Genomic DNA, 7,797 nt, shown 5'->3' on the forward strand with positions numbered 1-7,797 from the left:
TCAAACGCGGTATGTCATTAAGCGATGTGACATCTCTGTCAAAAGTTATGGCGTTGCCAGATGGGTCCGTCGAATATGGGCAACCCTGTACAGTTATATTAGAACTATACGTAAACCTGGACCCGCATAGGTATTTGTTTTGTCACAGGTTGTAGTACCCATTACGAACTTTCATTATGAAATTTGAAACAATCCCTATGAATGATGTCACTAAAGTCATCAAAATACAGAATATCGGGAGGTACCGTTATATGGCGGCTCTACCAAAACGTGGCCCAATATATCTCATTTTCAATACCAACCATCGTAGGCACAATACAAATTGTTGTGCCAAATTTTGAAGCTCTACGTCAAATAATGGTGGGCGGTATCGTGATTTCAATAGACAGACAGACGGACATTATTAAATCGACTTAGAATTTTATGGTGATCATGAATATATATACTTTATGGGGTCTACGACGAATATTTAGGGATGTTACAAAAGGAATGGTAAAGTTGATATACCCACATTTTCAAGAGGGAGGGTATAAAAATAAGCTAAGTTCGGCCAGGCCGAGCTTTTAAAAACTTCCAAAATTTTGAATTAACTTGAAAAAATTCCAAAAATTTACGAAGACGTGGCCCTGCATTAATAATTGTTGTCATAGGTTGTAGCACACATTACGAACGTAAAATTCGAAATTTGAAATAATTCCGGTAAAAAATTTGGGCAATGTCATCAAAATACTGAAAAAAGGGAGGTGTCGGTATATGTGGGTTGAATGAAGTCGTAGGCCCACATAGTCAATTCTCCGTCATTGGTTGTATTACCCATTACGAGCTTTACATACGAAATTAGAAATGATTGCGGTGAACAATGTCCCTATAATCATCAAAATACCGAATACTGGAAGTTATCATCATGAATTTTAAATACGAAATTTAAAACAATCCCGGTAAATATGTCGTTAAAGTCATCAAGATACTGAATACCTGTTTTTGGGACCTATACTATACCATGGCCCTATGTAGACAATTCTCTTCCGGGAGGGTAAAGTACTCAAAATAAAGTTCTGGCGAGGATTTTGAAACAATTCCATTGAAAATGTGGCTAAAATCATGAAAATATCGGATATCGGGGAGAACCGTTAAATGAGGGCTCTACTATATCGTGAACCAATATAGCCCATCTTCGAACTTGACCTGCCTGCAGACCGAAGACTGATCTTTGCAAAATTGTAGGTTCCTGTCTTAATTCGTTTTCACTCCAGCGTAGTTACAGCAGACACTGATCAATAATATATACATTTTGTTAGGCCTAAAATTGATATACCCCCCATACTATGGTGGAGGGTATACAAAATAAATTATGAGTGTACAGATTAAACAAGAAGTTCATTGATCGGTGAAATCCTTTTCCAAATAATTGTTATCTTCTTTCCATTTTCCAATTCAAATCGATCCATTATTTGAAATATCTTAAATTATAAATATTTTAAATTATAAATATTTTTATTAAATTATCCTTAAACTCTTTAGAGCTTAACCAAACTAAAAACCACTACTCTGCTACTTGACTTACTTTGCAGCACACACATACATGCACACACATACTATTTACATTATTTAATAACTTTTTGTTTCATCCATTCTGTTTCCCTCCTCCTAGCATTGTTATGTTACCTTAATTCCAGCATTCTCCTCGACTTCGTGGGGATACAAAAAAAACAACAGGCTCTTGATTCCGTAACAATAAAAGTGTATAGAGTTGAAGATATTACAGAGGATTAACCCTATAAAGCCAAACTGAATAGAGAGATATCTTTAAACTGTTGTAAGATGTTTATTGTTTCACCTTTTTATGAGTGAGAAATGTATTTCTATCTTTTTTATTTTTCTTCTATTAATTTCGTCGGTGTGTTGTCATAAATAGTAAAACTATTATGTCATAGCAGTGGACCACAAACAATGGTGAGATAAAAATGCTTCTGATACCTGTGGAGTTGTTAATATTATGATAGGGGCAAATACAATTTTTTATAGGTGAGCTATTGTGACAAAAATGTTGTTTATATTGAGAATCACCGAATGACAGCAGAGAAAATGTTAAAAACTATCTGCAAGAAATGGTAGAAAGAGATTCTAACATGTCAAGAAATTAAATTAGAAGGAACAATAAAACGGCAGTGAATCGTGTTATTTTTGTCCTGGGGTCAAAATTTCGCGTTAGATATCAAAAAAAAAAAAAAATAATCGGTCGGAATGAATTTGAGTCTTCACACTATAAGTTAATGAAAACTCAATCCAATATTCGATATTTAGTAGTTTCTAAAAAAAATCATATTCAAGTTTACTTTTCAATCCATTTTTTTCGGTTGCGAATGCGAGAATTCAGACCCAAAATTGGACTCCAAATTTTTATATAAAGTTATTACCACAACCTTTGTGCAAAAAATTACCAACAATTTCATTCATATATCATTCATCATATATATAAAAGAATAACGCTTTTCCGACTACATGATAACTACAAATTGTGTGGATATAAAGCCTTCCTATCTGAAATAGACCATAACCTAATCGATATATTAAAAAAAATGTAACTGATTTAAAAAAAAAATATCATTATGGTGTTTCTTCCTTAATTTTTTCTCATTGCCTTAAATCGGATCAAGAGAAACGTATTTAAAAGAACAACAAAAACATAAAACAAACTACATCACAGTACATTTACCGCAAAATCAGCTGACTATCTTCAAAGTTTTTTAAATTAAGTAAAAACGGCACGATTTTTTTACGATTACGAAAGATGACATTCCATACTAAAATACAAAATTAAAATTTTAGGTCCTTCCCGATTTTTATACCCTACACCACATTGTCACAAGGGTATTACGTCTTTGTTCATTTGTTTGTAACATGGAGAAGGAAACGAGATAGACTCATAGTTCCTTTGGATAATCTGCATAGAATCACATTTTGAGTCGATTTATCCATGTCCGTCCGTCTGTCTGTCCGTCTGTCCATGTATTTTTGTAAACAAATGCCGGTCACATTTATTATTCGATTGAGATGAAATTTTCTAAATAACATTTGTTTGGCTCAAGGACGAAGCCTATTGGAATTGGTGAAAATCGGTAAAAATTTAGATATATCTCCCATATACATATTCATCCGATTTTAGGTTCGTTGTGCACAAAATGGCTGATATCAGCCTACAAGCATGTGCTTCAAATTTGGTGAAAATCGGTTCAGATATAGCCATAGCTCCCTAGATATGTTTCATCCGATTTGGGGTTTTAAGTCCCACACAAGCGTAATATGCATTCCACAACAATGATATTTGGTACCAGATATCAGATACAGCTCTGAAATAATTGTATCAATTTTTTTCAAGATCGATTCAGATTTGGATACATCTCCCATTTATATATCCTTAACCGATTTCGGGTTAATTGTGCACCAAATAGCCAATATTAGCCCAAATGACCTAAATTTTCATATCATATCCGACCGAATTCAGTCTAGAAGCAAGTACATAAAATTTGGTGAAAATCGGTGCAGATATAGCTATAGCTCCCATATATATGTTTCATCTGATTTGATGTTTAAGTCCCCAACATTAGTAATATGCATTCGACAACAATGATATTTAGTACCAGATATCTTATAGAGCTCGAAAACACCTCAGCCAAATTTTATCATGATCGGTTCAGATTTGGATATAGATCCCATATATATCTTCAACCGATTTCGGATTAATTGTTCACCAAATGGCCAATATCCGTCAAAAAGTCCTGGGTTTTTGTACAACCGTCCAAATTCAGTCTAGAAGCAAGTAAATCAAATTAAAAAAAAAAATCGGTGCAAATATATATGAGTCCCTCACATTCGTAATATGCATTCGACAGCAATGATATTTGGTACCAGATATCTTATAAAGTTCGGAAATACCTTTGCCACATTTTATCGATAACTGCATATAACTCTCATATATATCCTTAAACCAATTTCAGGTTTATTGTGAAAATAATGGCTGATATCTAGCCAAATTGGGTAAATTTCGGTACGTACGTTTCCATTTCGTGCAACTCGGCTCCGATACACATTTTTTAATATAATCTTTCTCCAAGTGATATCGTGCACTCTATAGCAAACTATAACTGCTCTAAAGCCAAATGTTGATAGGTGGTATGATCTACTTGTAAAAAATTCTTTTGTTACGGGAGCTCTACTAAATATGCATAGTGGTGTAGGGTATCATAAAGTCTGCCACGCCCGACCTTTAAGTTTTCTTTACTTGTTTTCACTCCATATAGTTTTCCGATATATCGAAAAAATTTTATCAATTTTTTTCAAAGTTTTATCAACTTTTTTTTTTAAATTACAATTTTTACAAAAAAAAAAAAAAAAAAACTAAATACTTTCACTTAAAAAACACAAACGTTACTTTACGTAGATAAACCAGCAACGATTTGAATATAGCTCCCATATATTTTTTCACCGATTTCACACATCTAAAGCACCAGACACGATATGTATGTCCGATTCCAATGAAATTCGGAATGAGTGACGGAATTAGGTACAGAAATAAATTTGTTGAAATATATTGATATCGGTTAAGATTTGGATACAACTCTCATATATATTTTTGGCCGATTTTCCATATTTGATGGACCAAACACGATATGTATGTCCGATTCCAATGAAATTCGGATACAGAGATGAAATTCGGTACAAAAAAAAAAAATTGCCAAATTTTATTGAAATCGGTTGAGTTTTCGATTCCAATAGATTATTAAAACCAAAAATTTCAATGGGAATTGTTCAATTGTGATTCTTAGAAAAAATGTTTAAAATTCAAATGAGAGTATTCTAGTCTCTCAAAAAAAAAAAAAAAACACAATTTTCGAGTCAATAGCAAAAATACAATTATAATTTTATGCTCTTTCCTGATTTAAATATTTCCCAGAGTCAGCAGTATACATTTATGACAAATTGCGGTGGCATTGTTCAAAACCCACATTATGACCACATCAAGAGGTGAATGTATTACTTCACTTCCAACATTGTCTGTTTGGGTAGGAAATTGCGTACAAGAGACCGCTTGATTCAATCGCTGTATCTAATTTCTTCACTTGAGTTGTTGTGCTGCTGCTGAATAATGTAAATAATAAACCTACGCAACTCTTGAGTAATATTTAAAAATATTTTTTCTACTTTATTTATCTTTTCCTTCTTCGCCATCCAATGTTTGCTTTTATTAAACTTTCAGATACACTCGGATAATAGATGAAAAATGTCAATTTGATTTAATTATATCGCACTTTCCTTTCATCGTTTTTGCCCTTTTCTGATTCGGACAATAAAGAAAAATTGTCAATCAACAACATCAAAAACCAAATCAAATGGAGATTTGGCTACTGCAGAAGTCTTATGATAAACGTTAAGCCGGTGGGCTGGAATTTTGAAAATAAATTGTGAAAGTTTGATTTGCATACAAATAAATCAATTGTGGGATTTATTTTGTTTAATGGAAGTTGGAATTTTGTTTGAGTTGTATGATTTATTTAAGAGCACTTTCGTTAGAATTCTATTGGAAATTGTAAATAAACTATTTCTGGAACCGTATTAAAAATGGATGTTAACAAAAACTAATTTTAAAGAAACTTCGATTAAACTTATATAAATGTTTTGTTCCTCTTTTTTGGAATCATCAAAAATGTGGCTAGGACTATCAAATTACCGAATATGGGTGAATGCCGTTATATGGAAAACGTAGACCAATTTGAACAATGTTGTTGTGCGAAAAAATGCAAAGTTCAACTTCTATCGTGATTTCAACAGGCATCGTTAAAAGTATTTAGAATTTTATGCTGATCATGGAGATACATTTAGGTACCTCCTTTTCATGGTTGAGGGTATAAAAACAAAGGGTGGTCTAGAGTATCTTATATAAAAATTCCACGTTTTTTTTTTATACCCTCAGCTACAGAGGGTATATATCACTTGATACGGCCATAACATGCCTCATCGTAATAACGGTTTTAGACCCTAAGTATCTTTAGACCAAATCTATTTTAGGACAATTTGAGTCGATCTACGGTCTGTTGGTCTTGTTGGTCAGCACGACAACTCTCGAAGGGAGTATACAATTTGGTCCAAACTTGGTACATCGTAATATTATTTTTAATATTTCATTCGGAAATGGGTACCTCCTCCACTCATAGAACAAAAAGAATTATCCAATTTTGTAAATCCTGTAATGTCAGTGATAGGCTGGGTGCAAACATGGACAATCTCCACCAAGTACCTCCCCCACAAAAGGTCAAAATTTTGAATAATCATAACTCCTCAAAATGTCAAATAAGGGTAAGATTGTCAAATTTCGCACATCTCAATATTTATACCAACACAAGCTCTGATGTGAAAAAGGGAGTATTTTGGACAATTCCTTGAGGTACCTCCCCCACAACGGGTCAACATTTTGAATAAATATTTAGCTCAAAAAAGAGTAAATGAGCATCAACACAAGAGCTAGTGTGAATAAGAAGTATGTCGGACAACTCTTTCTTGTACCTCTCACACAAAAAGTAAACATTTTGAACAATTTTACTTTTATAAAATATGAACCTCTACTAGGTGTCTTTGGATCAAATCCGTTTCTGGACATTTGAAGTCGATCTAGGGGAATCCGTTCGTCTGTCTCTCAGGCTGGTGCGAACGATAACTCTCGAAGAGAGTATCCAATTTGTTCCAAAGTTTGTACATAGTAATATTATCGTCATACTTAGATCGAGTTTGTAAATGGACAACACTGGTCCGCTACATCAAGTACCTTTCCCACAAAGAGTCAAAAATTTAAAGGTAAAAATTATTCACCTTATAGAACAAGAAATGATCATTCAATTTTGTTCAAACTTTTCAAATACCAATATTTCTATTGGTGCGAGGTAAATGGACAATATTGGCACACTCCATCAAGCACCTCCCCCACAAAGGGTCAAAATTTTAAATAACCAAACCGATCACAAAAGCGAATTGAGCATCCAATTCTGTTCCAAATTTCACACACCACAATATTTTTATTAAAACAATATATGGTGTGAAGATAGAAGAATATATGGATGCACTTTTTCTGGTACTTGCCTCACAATAGTGTCGAAATTTTGAATAACTTAAACACTCATAAAATGCGAAATAAGCTTCTGATTCTTTTCAATTTTAAGACATCGCAATATTTTTATTAAAACAAGACCTTGCGTGAAAGTGACAGACATCGTGCTGTCTCCTATGGTACCTCCCCCCCAATGGGTCAAATTTTTAAATACCAATATCTCTCATAACTAGCGAAACAAGTTCACGATTTCCAGTAAACTTCGTGTATCTCAATATTTTTGTCAACCATAGATCTAAAAGATATTTCGGTTCTCTCTTCCTTGTTAAACTTTTGACTAGCAATTACAGGGTGATAAGAAAAAGCTGCAACCAAGCTTCAGTCTGCTGTGAATTCTAAGCCACTCGTGCGACAGCTATTAAAATTATTCCAGTGACAGCTCATTATATTGTTTACAAGCGTACAAAAGCATTTAGGTGAGCATTTTCCAGAAAAAAAGTTTTTCGTGATGGAATTCAAGCGCGATAGTGTGATTTCTTTATATTTGGCTGGAAAAGCGCAAGTGGCTATCGTAAGAGTACTCTAACATTTAAATGTGAATAAATTTGTTGTGTCTCGTAACATAGCTCGTTACCGTGATACTGGAAGTGGACAAAAGAAAACAGCAACATCAGCTGAAATGGTTCTAAAAGTAAAGA

The 7,797-nt window shown here is 33.5% G+C and overlaps 1 long non-coding RNA gene across 1 annotated transcript; it reads left to right on the forward strand.

Annotated features, from left to right (window-relative positions):
- The first annotated feature begins 670 nt into the window (after window positions 1-670).
- Window positions 671-5,640, forward strand: LOC131803439 (uncharacterized). The gene is made up of 2 exons (XR_009342572.1): window positions 671-938; window positions 5,258-5,640. It is a non-coding gene; the product is annotated as an uncharacterized LOC131803439 (long non-coding RNA).
- Window positions 5,641-7,797: the final 2,157 nt, after the last annotated feature.

The sequence above is a fragment of the Musca domestica genome, unplaced genomic scaffold (assembly GCF_030504385.1).
Source record: "Musca domestica strain aabys unplaced genomic scaffold, Musca_domestica.polishedcontigs.V.1.1 10, whole genome shotgun sequence".
NCBI lineage: Eukaryota > Metazoa > Arthropoda > Insecta > Diptera > Muscidae > Musca > Musca domestica.